This window comes from Rattus norvegicus, chromosome 6 (assembly GCF_036323735.1).
Source record: "Rattus norvegicus strain BN/NHsdMcwi chromosome 6, GRCr8, whole genome shotgun sequence".
NCBI lineage: Eukaryota > Metazoa > Chordata > Mammalia > Rodentia > Muridae > Rattus > Rattus norvegicus.
The window spans coordinates 14,330,074-14,344,715 of record NC_086024.1 but is presented as its reverse complement, the minus strand read 5'-3'; the positions used below and the strand labels follow the sequence as shown (position 1 = coordinate 14,344,715).

The 14,642-nt window shown below is 43.4% G+C and overlaps 1 protein-coding gene across 5 annotated transcripts in view; it reads right to left on the bottom strand.

The window, feature by feature from the left end:
• Nucleotides 1-14,642, bottom strand: part of Srbd1 (S1 RNA binding domain 1) — a 190,944-nt gene that overhangs the window by 72,779 nt on the left and 103,523 nt on the right. The window lies entirely within an intron of this gene.

Genomic DNA, 14,642 nt, shown 5'->3' with positions numbered 1-14,642 from the left:
TGCTGCACCCATGGCACCTTAGTCTTTTGGTTGGTTCCCAACACAGTGGTTTACAGCCAGTGTTTTAAGATGAGGACTAAATGCCCATGTTAACTGTAACTGAAATAGCTCGAGAGCAGCTAAAAGAAATGCCATTGTCATGATGTAATAAAATCAGAACGGGTCGGATTCTGGTAATGAGGCCCAGTGGCGTCCCTGATGGTCTAGTTCCTTCCCATTAGCAGCTGGGCTCATTTGACTATACAAGAGGAAGGATTTTTGACAAATACTTTTAAAATAGAGTAAAATATGTTTACAACTTAGACTTTTAGAAAAGACAGATGAAAGATAACAGTATAAGCATAATAAAAACATATACTATAAAATATTTCAAAATTTGATTTTTCACACATTTTAAACTAATACACTCCTTTTCCTAGTCAGCATCTCACAAGAAGGACTGTTCGCTGTCTCTTTTGAAACCCATGTTTATGTATAGACTACTTTTAATTGATATAATACACCTTTGTGACCAGGGGGAGAATACTATGACAAGGATTTTTAACTTCCTGTAACCCCAAATTTCAAAGCCAGCAACAGAGCAATGAAAGACAGAAAATAAAAGCGGACCAATCACACTGCAGTGACAAGGGCATTCCCTCAGGCAGCCTCGGAACCGTGCCTAGTGTAGAGCCGTGACTTTAGAAAATATTGATTTTGTTCTTTCAGAGAGATTAAGTGGGGCAGTAGAAGCTCACCTTCCCTGCTCCTCTTCCGAGAGCACAGAGCTTTCTCATTTCAAATGGGACTGACTCTCAGCAGTGCAGAGAGAAGAGTGTTTACACAATGGCCTGGAAACATCTACAGCAAGAGGCACGCTCAGGTCTTTTCCAGCTGGTAAAGCTGCCCCGGAGGCCGAGCCATCACTGCAGAAGCAGAACTGTGATTTAGCTTCAGTTCCTTTCCTTCCTACCTTCAGCATCATCAAAGTGAACAACAGTGTTCGAGGGAAAAAAGTCACAAGGATGTCTGGCAAGCAAGGACGGTCTTTGGGATTAGAACGAGCTTTTCTACCATCTGCATATGTGCAGGCTGCATTCGTGTAAGCAAGCAGAGAACAGAATGCCTTTCAGTGACGGGTCGACAAGAAGGTAAGCATTGCACTGAGGAGAAAGCACGCATCAAAAGCCTCCACTGCACGCCCTTCAGTTCAAAATGTACCTCAGAAGTTTCTTCAGGCACTTTCTTTCATTACAATCCACATTCATATTTCAGTAGGATGACTACAGGAGAATCACTAATTTTATCTCAACGATGACGTTTGCCAAACATTATGTTACTGACTATAAATCTCCAACAAGTCTCAAACACAAAAGAGCTGGTAATTCCATGATTAGAAACAGCTTGAACATGAGAGAGGGAAGGCAGCTGTCAACAAACAAACAGCTGCTTTTTGTTGCCACCGCACACCAAGACAGTGAGGCCCAGAACGGTGGAGCTTGTCTCTGCTGTAGCTGCTGGCTTTGTCTTTACGCACTCTCCTCTCCTCTACCCACCTCCAGAACAGTGAGTCAACTTAAACCCTGGACAGGACCCACAACAGAAGACTCAGATGTACACGTGAATCAGCTAACAAGTGGAGCACTGCAGACTCGGGTAACGTCGGGAGTTAATCACTAACAGAAGTCTCACAGGCATGCAGCTCCACATGCCTCTCTCCCCTGCAAGTGAGAGGCAGCTCAGGCCTCATTTCCTCATCCTTGGACTATGTCCATGTGAGGCTGCCACTCTGATTCTCTGTTCTGAGGTTTTGCCCACAGTGTTTTTGTCCTCCTCCCTTCGGCAGACAGGAATGAACATGTCTACGTGTGCCAGGATGACCTGAGCGAGCCTGACATTGAATGAGTCTATGAATACTTGATAAGCTTAACATGAATAAATATTTGGAGTAAAACAGACTTTAACAACAACAACAAAAAGGCCAAAGAATTCTAAAGTACAGGGAGTTTATTTGACGTCTCCTAAGTAACAAAAGCACGTTCATACCTGAACCTTGAGGCACTTTCATGTCTATTTTTCTTTCTTTGTTAACAGTCTTCTAGAAAGCATGTGGGTGTCCTTATTTTCCAACAAAGCTTGAACAAGTAAAATTATTTTCCCAAGGAGACATGGTAAAGGTAAAGCCATGGTGCCCTGGGCAACGTTCTCTCCACTGAACCACACTGAAATGAGGATGGTGCCATGAGAATGTTTATGCAATTTAAGTTAGAGAGAGGCTCTGTCTATGTAAGACTATTGTGATTAAACACACCCTGAATAACAGCTACTCAACCGTAAAGACTGACAGAGGTCACTGAACACAGTTTTGTGCCCCGGATACACTAGCTAACCAAGAAGCCCTTACAAGCTTAATGATAAATACAGTATTTCCCATAAAAGGCTTTCCGCTTCATGTCTCTCTCTTGACTGTAAGGTGACACTTACGGTAGGCTGTGCTCAGACAGCAGACTCGGTGGGACTCCCTGTGCTATGTTGCCATCACTGGGCCTGGGTGTGGGTAATGCTAACCTTTGTAACAGATCCATACATTTGTAGACTGAGAAACTCAAAAGGCTGCCTAAATCTGTTAACATGAATCTTTGTAGACTTCATGTTACAGATGATGGTTGGATCACTTTTTAAGGATGCCTGGCTGTATTTAAAACAGTGTAAAGGATGGGTAAGGAGGCCTGGAATGGGGAACTAGGGAACAGAGGCCTCAGGAGCTCCTTCGAGCCTATCAGACAGCAGAGGTGTGCTTGCTGGGCACACCAGAGTTGAGCCTTCTCTAGGACCCCGGCTTTGGAAATGGCTGTGACAATCTGTACTGAGCTGTGGTGAGTACTGAGAGAAGTAAAACTATCAGACTTTTAAAAAATAACTCCCCAAAATAAATATTAAGTCTCAATCTTCTAAACTGTGGCAAACACTATTAAGAACAGAAGCCCACTTTTACTAGGTCACACACTGTACAAACGTGTCTTTTCCAAAGCCTCTTTGTCCAAATTGGTTGTCTTCTATGAGAAGACATGGGAGCAGGAAAGACCCAGTCACTAGAGCTAAGAGTCTGCCTACTATCCAACTGCTTCTGAGAGTCAATGTCTACAGCTGTGGCTGAAGCAGCCCGAGTGTCACTGGGAGAGCTTGGCTGTGGTGCCTGGGCAGAGCCCATCCAGATGCCAGCTTCCTTGCCACCCACCCTCTTTAAACTCCACAAATCGGTGTTTCTCCTGCCATTGCCATCCCTTCCTGGAAAGCATGTTCTGATCATTTCCAGAATAAATTTAGGACTCTGAAGAGAAATGCGCTCTGCTAGCCCCCAAAGACAAGACAAAATAGAAAAGGATTGTTAGCCTTACTTCATGGAAACTGGTGTTGTCTCAGGTACTAAACACCATTATCTTGTCAATTCAATGCCTGGCTGATTTCTAGCTTTTTTTCCTTTGTTCTTTTGGTCTATAAATGAGTGATACTGGGCAAATCTGGAAAATGAAAGAGTCTTTCAGAAATCACCCTGGGAAGATGACCTATTTTCACTCACCTTCTAGGCAGGTTTACATCACAGATGATGCTGGATGTGGCTCTGCTCCAGTGAAAACAATCTTTCTGGGCCACTCAATGGCTGTTTATGAGTATACAACAGAAGCTTTATATGCGCTGTGAGCTTGTTAGACTCCCGGGTTCTCTCCCACCTCACTGTAGTCCACACACCTCGGTGTAGTGTGGTGCTCACAGCTCCTCCCACAACCACCCTCCAGCCACAAATAAACACCTGGGGGCGGGGGCAGGGGTGGGTGGGGGGAGGCTCTAGCAAGAGACTTTTCCACAGTAGCATTTGTGTAAGGACACAGAACGGGGGGGGGGGGGGGGGACCTCAGATGCCAGACTTTCTCCTAACTCTTGTCTGACTCTACACAGTTTTCCTCACTTGTTGAAGCCTGGAGGTGCCAATGTAATCCATGAAGGTCTTCTGAGGTACAGCCAGAGGTTTGGAAACTGTCAAGGTATGCTAATGGCCCCACACAGCTTCTCAGCCCTACTTTCCCCTTGAGGTTATTGGCAAGGACTGTTCCGTTTAGATTCAGTAAGTGCCCACAATAAAATAAAGGAAAATTTCAAGTTTAATTTAGACAAAAATATTAGAGAAAAAAAGGAGAGAATTGTTTTGTAGATAAACTTCACGCTCTGGTGTTGAAAGTTAAGGTCCACAAATCAAACAGCAGACGTGTCTGCAGAGCTGGGGTTTTCTCCCCCACTCTCAGTGAATCATGCTGCGGTTAGTTGAAAGTGCTGTTCACATAATAAATTAACCACCTCATTTCCTTCATCACCAAAATACACACAGCACCCCCATACAGATTTGTTTTAATAAAGGCAATAAAGCAAGTCCGGAGGTTATGCTGCTGTGACCTAATCACGCTTCTGAGATTTAGGAACACTCACTTGTACATCATGCCTCACAAAGTCTTGGTCTCTCCAACAAAATCTAACTGTACTCATACCTCTGGGCCCATTAACTCCAAAGAAAGAGTCAAAGAAAAGACTTGGACACATCAGGAGAGACTTCTCTTTCATTTATACACTGGCATGCACTCTTTAAAGTAAAACTGTACAACAAACAACTTGGATACCTACTCTTAATTATTAAAACAATGTATCTCATCCTGGTTAACAGTGCCCTAAGATGTCAACCAAGTAGCAGTCTCACCCCCAAATAAAGATGTTTTCTAAAATCAGTTGTTCAAAATGTCAGGCAACAGATGCTTTTCCTCCTATGGACTTAGAGACAATTCTATACAATTCCTAGCATATTAGTAAGATATAATTGCTGATTAAATATGAGAATAGTAGAGAGGGAAAGAAAACTTTCATAATCTTGAAGTCTTCTGGGCTTGATTTATTTATGTCTCATCTCCTTTGGATTCCTCTCTATGACTACCAGGAAGATACTGCAATGCAACTGTCCCAGCAAAGGAGGGTTCGGTAGTGTTGCTTGCTGCCTGTGGAGGTGAGCTCGCACTAACTCAACTCAGCATGGCCCTGAGCTCACACTAACTCAACTCAGCATGGCCCTGAGCTCACACTAACTCAGCATGGCCCTGAGCTCACACTAACTCAGCATGGCCCTGAGCTCACACTAACTCAGCATGGCCCGAGCTTGCACTAACTCAACACAGCATGGCCCGAGCTCACACTAACTCAGCATGGCCAGCTCTGTTACAGCACATCCCATTAGCATTACTTTGCAGATACAGGGTTCATGGTTCAGCAGCCTCTCCCTCCACACCTGAGTCCTTCCCATGGGAGCATGGGTTTGATAAGAGCTGCCACTCACTCTGCTCCTGATGACTCCTGTCCATGGACAAGTGCAACAGACTTCCATGAGCATTGCAATCGACGGTCTCCTGTTAAAGACATGACTATGGCACTCCACATACACACAGGAAGTCAGGATCCATATCCTCAATGTAATAGATACCTTATCTCCTGTTAAAGACCATGACTATGGCACTCCACACACACACACATGAAGTCAGGATCCATATTCCTCAACATAATAGATACCATAAATTAAAAATACAGCTTTAAATGCCCAGGACAAAATGGCGCTTTTAATATTTACAATTTTTCTTTCTTTTCTCGGTCACTAATTAACTAGCACAACTATATAATCTTTTTTTTTTCTTTTTTTTTTTCAGAGCTGGGGACCGAACCCAGGGCCTTGCATTTGCTAGGCAAGTGCTCTACCACTGAGTTCAATCCCCAACCCCATATAATCTTTTAGTACTAGGGTTTTCAACTATCCCTTTGTGGTGCCGGGAATTGAATTCAGGATATTCCACATATGAGGCATGGATACCACTATACCACCAGCCTCTCAACTCCTTTCCCCTAATGTGAATATTATTATATTACAGATAGTTTTTTCTGCCAAAGTTAAAAACTGCACTCAAGATTCTCCAGGTTGTGCCAGTAATCCAGACATAATTGTATCTCTAAACTCAGCAAAACAGAATATCTACATAAATACTCAAACTGAACATCCTTAGAGTAATCTTAAAGCACTGTATTGCATATACTGTCTGTCCATATCTAACTAATATGAGGTCTAACATGAGAACTTTCTTAAGGCTTATATCAAAGATGAATCAGGAGAGTCAACCAACTTCTTTAGACAGTTTTGCCTAAAGGAAAGGTTCTATTCTGATGAATGCCACTGGAGTGGAGGAATTTCTGATCAAATGTATTAGGTAAAAGTTCATAGAAAGAGATTCACTGATTTCTGACACTGTAACAGCATTCCTGCCCTCTGACTTGGTAAAAATCTCTGCCATGGAGACAAACACACAGTTTAGAGGAGAGACAAGTAGAGAGAGGTGTGTGGACTGTAGTTCTGTCAAGAGCAGCAACCCTTCCTTCCTCGGTTATTCTTCAAGACAAAAGAAAACAGAGGAAGCAGGCGGTGCGCGCTGGTTCTTCCCTGTCTCAGGCAGACTCTCCGTGGCTAAGTAACAACAGGGAAAAATCACACCTATTATAACTTTTCCACAGATCCCTACCGGGCCCAGGGCTTTGTCCCAATGGGGAGTGATGAGAGGGACAAAGAAAAGACACACGCACGCGCGCACACACGCACACGCGCACACACGCACACACACACACGCGCACACACGCACACACACGCGCACACACGCACACACACGCGCGCACACACGCACACACACGCGCGCACACACACCACACACACACACACATACACACACACGCACACACACACACCACACACGCACACACGCGCACACACACACACGCGCACACACGCACGCACACACACGCACACACACACGCGCGCGCACACACGCACACACACACGCACACACACACACGCGCACACACACGCACACATGCGCACACACACGCACGCACACACGCGCACACACACGCACGCGCACACACACGCACGCACGCGCGCACACACACACGCACACACACACACGCACGCACACACACACACGCACACACGCGCACGCGCACGCACGCACACACACACACGCACACACACACACGCACACACACACACACACACGCACACACACACACACACAGAGAGAGAGAGAGAGAGAGAGAGAGAGAGAGAGGGAGAGAGAGAGAGAGAGAGAGAATATGTGGCCTGTGCTCTCAGACAGAAAAGCCTGGGAATCTTGGAGCTTAGCATGTTTATTATACAGACATGTACATAGAGATGTGATTACTGGACAGAGCTGACAACCGCTGTTACATACAGACAAACAGGGTACACAGCTGGGTCAAGGGGACAGGTCTGTCTAGTTGTGCTGGGATAAGGCTTCAATCTGTAACCATCTGGTAGGGTGGGAAGCTATGGCGGACATTTCCTGCACACACACGCAACATCCACACTTGGACCAGAAGGGGATATTTTGCCATTTTCCTCTGAGCCTTCCTCCATCTTCCCATGGGTCTGAGGCGAGGGACCTTGATAAGCACAGCTCATGGCAACAGCATGGGTTCACTCAGGATTTCACACACTCAGGGCCTCCTTTGTACCCACAATTTTCAACTGCTCATTTTAACTGAAATTCATTCTAGGAAAACAATGTTATAGAAAATCTTCTGAAGACATATATGACGTCAGATTCCTGGATAAGCATCAGATTTAGTAAAGAAAGATTACTTTCTTACAGAGTTAATTAGTACTGCTTCCATGTACTGGACATAAAGCATTGTTATGAATGTGGCTGTAGTCAGCTTAGGGACAAATCACATTTAGAGCATGTAAGCAAAACGTTCATATGGTCGGACCCCTAACTAAACCCAAAGGCTTGCAGTCTCCAGTAGGGAAAAAAACAATAAAGCTCAAAATCAGAAACTGTATCAGTGTGAGAGCATGCAGTATGTACACGAAACAAAACCTCTTCAGATTCCTAAGGTCTTAACATAAGACTGAACAAAAGTATATGCCCAATGTAAGTCACTAAAGTGGGGCACGGGGAGGCTATGTCATCTTAGCAGTCTACCGTAAGTATTCAGTGGAGGGCTGAGAGATGGCTCAGCGGTTAAGAGCACTGACTGCTCTTCCAGAGGTCCTGAGTTCAATTCCCAGCAACCACATGGTGGCTCACAACCATCTGTAATGGGATCTGATGTCCCCTTCTGGTGTGTCTGAGGACAGCGACAATGTAGTTATATACATAAAATAAATAAAATAAGTGTTAAATAAAGAATTGTTACATGAAAGCTGGGCAAGGTGGCAAACATTAAGGGAAAGTATCCCGTGGAATGAATGTCCGTACTCAGGATGAAAGTGCTACAGTTGAGGCGCCTTCACACCCACACCCTTATCTACCCCCACACCCACGTGGCAGTAAACATTCTGATGGAAAATGGTTTAAGCACTTCTGTAGCCAAAGAGCTGAACTAATTTGTAAATTGAACATAAAAAATTCTAAGACTCAAAATGTAAGACTAGAGGAATACCAGAGGATTTTTCAAGATATATTTTGTGAATGGAGTTTCATTAATGTGTGTGTGTGTGTGTGTGTGTGTGTGTGTAAATGGCTGTGGATACAACTCAGTGTTAGAATATTTGCCTAGCAGGTGTACAGCCCTAGGCTCAATCTCTCTTATCAGCCACACCTACGAGCATCTTGAACTCTTCACATCCATTACCTGGCTTATGCTATTCCTCCTGTGACTGTGTCTCCTCACATACTCAGCTTACCCCCTCTCCAACCTCCAACTTTTCCCTTCTCCAATTCACAATTTAAAATATTCTAGTTCTAAGCTTCTTTAAGATCTGTGACTCTGTCTCTACTGCGCTCCCTTCTCATTCAGTGAATCCCTGATCCACTGCTGATCTTTCTTCTGTCAGTCTAGTCAAATCATTTTTTGTTACTGAAATGATTGACTTTTCCTCTATATATCTTATATTTTGAAATGCATTTGCCAACACATAAAATGTACATATTAATGAGGTTCTCACACTGCACAAATTTTAATCGGGTTAACAATATGTACCCTTTCCAATATCAGTTTATTTTGGTAAAAACCATTGAAAGCCCTTACTTCTGTACAACTGCTATCCGTGGTCTCCTTCTCAACAACACTGAAGCAGACTTTCTTCTGTTCTCTGAATGTGATACTCATCAGTAAAGCCTTCCCTATTTCTCCTTCCTTCCACTTTAAACATGAAATAGGAAAGGTTTATCCAAAGTCTATCCCACATACTCTCTGTGGTGTTTCATACAATGCTGATGTTTGCTTCCTCAATGTTGGACTCCCTGACTAGACTCTCTGAATATCCTGCTACTTCACAGACACCATAATAGACATTTAAGACGCTAGAAGTCTTATGAAAACCCTAGTCTGATTGAGTAACTCTTGGTGAGGCCTGGGAGGTTTTGAGTGTGATGTCTTGCTATATAATCTGGGTTCTTTCTAGAAAGAGAATCTCATTGACCACCACCGATCAACTGAAGTAGAATGTGGACTTTAACACCTCCACAGGGGCAGATAGCATATTCAAGATGAAAAGCATTAGAGACCAGGGCTATTAAATCTGAGCTGGCAAAACAGGCTGGAAGGCTCTTCCTCCAAATTTCTTATTCTGTAGGCCTTGAGAGGACACAGGAGTGTGTACTTTAAACCAGTTCTATGGCAATACTGAGCAGCTTCTGGTCTCCTACATGGCTTAGATACTAATCACAAAAGATAGTTGTTCTGTGAGGCCCAACCCAGACCAAGCAAGGTGAAATCTCTAAGGAGCATGGTCTAAACTGGGTTATTTTCCTTTTGTAAGCTTTCCTGCTCAACCTTAACATGTCTAATTCAGACCATTCTGGAGTAAGAGAGGGGACCCTGCGGGATGTGTCGTCAGACACAGATGCCAGCAGGTCTGAAGCTGTCATCAGCAGTCCTGTTATGAACATTAGAATCCAAGTCTGTCTGAGCACAATCTCTGCTGTTACCAAGGAAGCGAGAGAAATGATAACTAACATAAAATGTACAGATTGTGTTTATGAGGTAAACATTTTCTTCAGTATCAAAGCAAGTACTAAGACTATTGAAGTTTGTACAAGATTAGGTCTCAAAGAGAAATACCTGGATTAGCATTATGAAAACAAACAGAACCTAAAATAATATTTTTTTCTTTTTTACTTTTTCAGATTTTATAAAAAATCCTCAACTCTCACACATTTAGATACAAACATATGAGAAATTAAAAACCACCTGAAAGACAATGTTCCCAAGTTAGGGCATGTTTAGTATTTGACCCAACTTTCTGCATATTTTTAAGAGTATAAAATATTTAACAAGTGCTTTAGAGTACAGCACAGTGGAAGAGGCAGCTGTTTAGAGTCCTGCTTCTCCCTGTCCTCGCTCCACTTGAGGCAGCTGTTGTCTTGTACAGCTGAGCTTGCTATTATATCTTTATGCATGTGTAGCCAGAAGCAGCTGTGCTGTTGGTGAGCTGGAAGGGGCCTTGCTGTCTGCTCTTGCACCTGTGCACACTTCACCCCTCCCGATTACCTCCTGTGAGGTGCACATAATAGTGAACAGTGTACATCACACTAGTTTTTCTTCCTGTTTTCCCGACAAAGGACACACGTTTGTACATCTTCACTGTTTCTCCAGAAACTTCTTGTCCCCAACTCCTTGCATCAAAATGAGGTGATTTTCTAGGCTCTGTACTCTTAGCAACAGAACTGCTGGGTTGGCGTCTCCACCTCCAACTTCGCTGATTTCTGACTGCTCTCTAGAGGCTGCACTGATCTACACTCCTGTGAGGAATGGGCAGAATCACCAGTGTTCTCCCTGTATGTGGCCTGTCTAATGTGTTCTGACCCATGACACAGAGAATATTTTAGATTCAAATTAAGTGTAATCTTTCCCTTTTAATGGTCAACTTTTAATGCAGTGTGTAAGTATTTTAATGCTTATGTTAACTAACTTTTAAACACTAAATATCTTAAAATTCTATATCTCATCATGGATTTAAGTGTTAGTATATAAAAGCCAGAAGATATGAAGTAGAAAGTGACATAATTCTGGTCTCACTACTTCAGCTAATGACATGCAAAGGGGAAGCAAGAACAGATAGAGAAATTAGCTATGTGACTATTACGTCAGTGCGTTACTTGAAAGAGGGTCTTTAATAATAGCAACAGTCCACACCAGGGCATTGGGCACATGCACACTGTCTGGGAAAAGTGAGACTAATATTTAATGTAGAAAGCTTAATATAAGCAGGTGTGAGAAAACTATTCAGGAGAGTTTTAAAGCTGATAATCTCAGTAATAATTAACAAATCTACCATCTGAGTTTAGTCTGCAGCGTTTGCCATGGTTGATTTCTTGTTTACATTCTGTTAAATTATAGACGAAGAAACCTCTGAATTACAGGCTCTCTGAATGTCTGGGAACTCTGTAAGCAGAGATTCAATACACAGCCTGTGTGCTACTCAGTTAGGGGATGAGACGCAGAATCGTTTTGGCAGGAAATTTACCCCACTTGGTTAGGTTTCTGTTGCTGTCATAAAGGCCATGACCAAAAGCAACTGGAGAATGGGAGTGTTTATTTGGCTTAGAAGTTACGTCCATTATTAGGGAAGCAAGGCAGGCTCCTGGAGGCAGGAAGTGAAGCAGAAACCATGGAGGAATGCTGTTTACTGGCTTGCTCCTCATGGCTTACTGAGTCTGCGTTCTTACAGAACGAGCCCAGGATCACCTGCCCAGTGGTGGCCCTGCCTCAGTAAGCTGGGCCTTCTGACACCAATTACTAATCAGGAAAACTTGTCTACAGTCCAGTCTGATGGAGTCCATTCCTCATCTGGAATATTTTCTGTCTCACCTTTGCCTTAGTGAAGACCCGAAAGATGACAGTTCTGACCTAGGCAAGTCCCCAAATAACTACGGGCATCTCAGAGTCTCACTCTACAGTGGCACATTACTCAGCAGCTCAAATGTGTTTTAGAAGCTCTAAGCAAAGGACACAAAAAGACAGGCATCCTCACCTTTATACCTGACCACGCCTTTACCCATCGCAGGCTGCGGGGAGGGCTCCACCCACCCAGCACGTTCATCAGAAGAGTTGCCTTCTGATTGGTTCTGATCTACGTCTGTTTGATGAGGGATTTACTCCATGGTGGAGGAGAGGAGAAAATGCCAGCTGCTGCGTGTCAGGTCCTGGCAGGCATTTCCCTTTACAGTGACTCCTGTTATCCCAGCACTGAGGGCTGTGTACACAGACACTAAGGCCCACCACCTCACTCTGTAACCTCAGCAAATGCTCTCACAGAGAGGCACGAAGTGGGAAGAGCGGGGTGTCTGAGTCTTTACTATGTGATCACAGAGAGGTAGGAAGTGGGAAAAGCGGGGTGTCTGAGTCTTTATTATGTGACTGGCAGACTCTTGAGCGTGTGCAGGTGCTGATGAGAGGGAAGTGCGAGAACACAGTCCCAAGAAGACATAAGAACCAGCAAGCCCATCACCTAAACGCATGGCCCCACAAGGCCAAGTGAAACCTTCATCGTCACATCCCACAGCGCCCAACGCAGGCAGTCCTGCGTCATCCTGCTTTTTTCACCCCAGAGTGTTTTTTTGGGAGCAACACCAAGCCACTTTGCAGCAACATCTTCAGGGGTCGATCAGGGATATGCTGTCAGTCAACCACACTGGCTGCCTCGCTCTCCAGAAATAACGACGGGCATGTGTTTTTAAAATCAGCTCTCCCCATTTTCTCAGACAAGAACTGGAGCACTGCCGAAAGGATTTTAGCTGCTATTAAGCCAGAAGCACTTGAGTTTCCATTGAAGTTATACTGTAGTCTCTACTATTTCATCTAACTCTACTTTAAACTCCTTTCATTCTCTCAGTCAACAATGTTTTAAGTCAGGATGAAATTTATATCAAAGTCATAAAGGGGATCCAACTAAAAAGAAAGTCAGTCCCATTATGGATGTATTGTATGAAGAATTAATATTGAATGGTCCATAGGCTCGGATATAAATAAATATATAATTATAATAAAATTTCAGAATATATATTCATTATAGGAAATTTGAAGATCAAAGAAAATTTTAAAATTTCATCATGTTCAGCCTGCTAGATGCTGTCTTCTGTAACAGAAATTCATAGCTACATTTTGAGATTCAGTTTACTTCTATATTAAGAGCTTTGTGTAATTTAAACAGATCATTTCAAAAATAATTTCTCATGTTAACAGATCTTCCTTAAGAAACCTGATCGTGTGTTTTGAGACAGGGCTTGCTACCATGCAAGCGCCGAGTTCCTAGTCAATCATCCCAGTGCCTGAAATGATGGGCACTTGCAAGTGTGTGTGGCTCAAACCCTGAGTTATCAATGAAGCCATGCTGTGGACAGGCTCTTTATACATTTATGTAAATATTTCAAATAAACACCATGTGAATATATACAAACCAACCAGGAAAAAAAATCTAAATTCTTAACAGTAAATATATAATTGTCATACAATACATGTGAATTTATGGCAAATAATCTCCCTAACCCATCACCTGGCTTCACCTTTCTGTGTTAACAAATGACTTGTATGTGGACCTGTGGCTTCATGGTCGTTTCCCACAATGCTTCTGTTCTTGCTTCCTATCTTTGATCCTGTTTAGTCAGACTTCTATCACTGTGACAAAACACCTGAGCAAACTATTTCAGGGAAGAAAGACTCATTTGGCCCAAAGTTTTAGATATTTCATTGCTTGACAGGGAGAGAATGGTAGAGCAATGTGGTCCGCCTCATGGAGGCCAGGAAGCAGGGAGAAGCAGGCCTTTCTTCCTTCATTCGTCTGGACTCTAGTCTGTTAGACGATGTCACCCACAAAACAAACAAGACAAAACTACCTCACACCTTTTCTCCTTATCAACCTCTCTGGAAATGTATGTACAGATACACAGCAGTATGTACCAGCAATGTAAAGACACCGCTAAGCCCAGACATTACCCTCACAAGACTGCAGACGTAGGTAGTTCTCCACCACTAACAGAAAATGCAGAGTCTCGGCTGAGACCCAGTGCACGTGACATATCAATCCAAACTCTGCCACTGTGTCCTTCTAGGGCACAGCATTTTGGTGTTGTTTTACTGTCAATGATGAGGGAGAGCTGAATGATTTCTGGAGTTTCTCCCATTTCTGGTAAAGCAGATGCCCTGGCTTAATACTTCTTCAGAAAAAAGTCTAATGCAGCACCACTCAACCCCATGAAAATTAGAATGGAAAATACTGTACTTCAGATCTAAAAAGCACTTTACTGCCAGGGTTGTATCTCTAGCACTAAGAGACTGAGACAGGAGGATTTCAATGATTTTGAGGCCATCCTGGGCTACATGATGATTTCCAGGGAGTCTAAACTACGGTAAACCCCACTATCGAAAACCAAACTATACACCAACAGCAATGACAACAATAGCAGCAACAAGGCCCACTTAGGGGTAGGGAGGAACAAAGTCTTGCTCATTGGCCAGGCTGGGTTCAAACTTAGGAACTCAAGGAACCATCTTGCTTCAGCCTCATGAGTAGTTAGAAGTTCAAGTGAATATCACATGCACAATTTAGGAAAGAATTTCTACAACAA